The sequence below is a fragment of the Triticum dicoccoides genome, chromosome 4A, assembly GCF_002162155.2.
Source record: "Triticum dicoccoides isolate Atlit2015 ecotype Zavitan chromosome 4A, WEW_v2.0, whole genome shotgun sequence".
NCBI lineage: Eukaryota > Viridiplantae > Streptophyta > Magnoliopsida > Poales > Poaceae > Triticum > Triticum dicoccoides.
Window position 1 is genome coordinate 494,840,029 of NC_041386.1, and position 1,809 is coordinate 494,841,837.

Below are 1,809 nucleotides of genomic sequence, written 5' to 3' on the forward strand. Positions count from 1 at the left end.
TCTCTCTGATTTCAATACAATGATCTCCTATGAGATCAAGCCCGTGTAATTCTTGTGATGTGTTTGTTGGGATCCGATGATTTGTGGATTTGCGATCAGATTGTTCATTGAATATAACTGAACCTTTTAAATTATGATGTATGATTGAGTAGCTATGTATGCTTTTCGAGTTATTTGTCTTCTCTGGCCAAGATAGATGGGTAATTCTTCAGTGGGAGTGGTCCATAGTAGTGGGTTCAATCTCACGGTGATCTATATCCCAGTGACAAAGTGGGGAGAAGGCTAGGTTTCTTTCTGTCTACATCATGTCATATTGCTTATTGCGTTACTCTATTTTTCATTAAATTTAGTACTTTGAGATGCATACTGGATAGTGGTCTTGGGATGGAGTAATAGTAGTAGATGTAGTTGGATAACGGTCTACTTGTCACCTATGTATGCCTATACAAGATTACGTCATGAATGGTCATAGTTACGAATGATGCTTACCTGTCAGTCGCCCAACAATAATTTGTTTATCATGCCACTACCTGCTTTCAAGAGAGATGCTACTAGTGAACCTATGGCCCCCAGGTCCATTCTCCATTAATACTTGCGTTTCTATGTTACTATTTTAGTTACATTTATTTATTTTTCCATTTTGCCATATCGTTATCTATCACCATTTGCTTTTAACCTTGCAACTAACAATGCGAGGGGGTTGACAACCCCCTTGATAAGTTGGGTGCAAGCATTTTTGTTTGTTTTTGTGTAGGTGCTGCTTATCTTGTTAGCTTGTACACTCCTACTAGTTCGATTAAACCTTTGTTATTAACTAAGCAAAATACTTTATGTTGTTGTGCTACATCACCCTCCCTCTTCAGGGAAATTCAAACACTCCTATGGGAGTAGCAGTGGCAAGGTATGCTTGGATTCCTGGACTGCATGCATCATTAATGGAAGGATTGAACATATGATGTACGAGGGCAATATCATGGCAGTTTTAAGAAGCCCACCATCATTCTTGAAGTAGTTGCATCATAAGACCTCTGGATTTTGCACTCTTCTTTTCAAATATCCAGATCTCACAATGACATGTTGTAACGCTCTCCATTGTTTCCAAGACTGTGTGCGGGACTGATACGTCTCCATCGTATCTACTTTTCCAAACTCTTTTGCCCTTGTTTTGGACTCTAATTTGCATGATTTGAATGGAACTAACCTGGACTGATGTTGTTTTCAGCAGAATTGCCATGGTGTTATTTTTGTGCAGAAATAGAAGTTCTCGGAATGACCTGAAACTTCACGAAGATTATTTTTGGAATAAATAAAAAATGTTGGTGAAAGAATCAACAGAAGGGGCCCACCAGCTGACCGCAAGGGTGGAGGGCGCCCCCCTAGGGCGCGCCCCCTTGTCTTGTGGGTCCCACGAACCTCCACCGACGTCAACTCAAACTCCATATATTCATGTTCGGGGAGAAAAAGAATCAGAGAGAATGATTCATCACGTTTTATGATACGGAGCCGCCGCCATCTCCTGTTCTTCCTCGGGAGGGCAGATCAGGAGTCTGTTTTGGGTTTCGAAGAGGGGAAATCGTCGCCATCGTCATCATCAACCATCCACAATCACCAATTTCATGATACTCACCGCCATGCGTGAGTAATCCCAACGCAGACTTGCTGGACGGTGATGGGTTTGATGAGATTTACCATGTAATCGAGTTAGTTTTGTTATGGTTTGATCCCTAGTATCCACTATGTTCTAAGATTGATGTTGCTATGACTTTGATATGCTTAATGCTTGTCACTAGGGCCCCAGTGCCATGATTT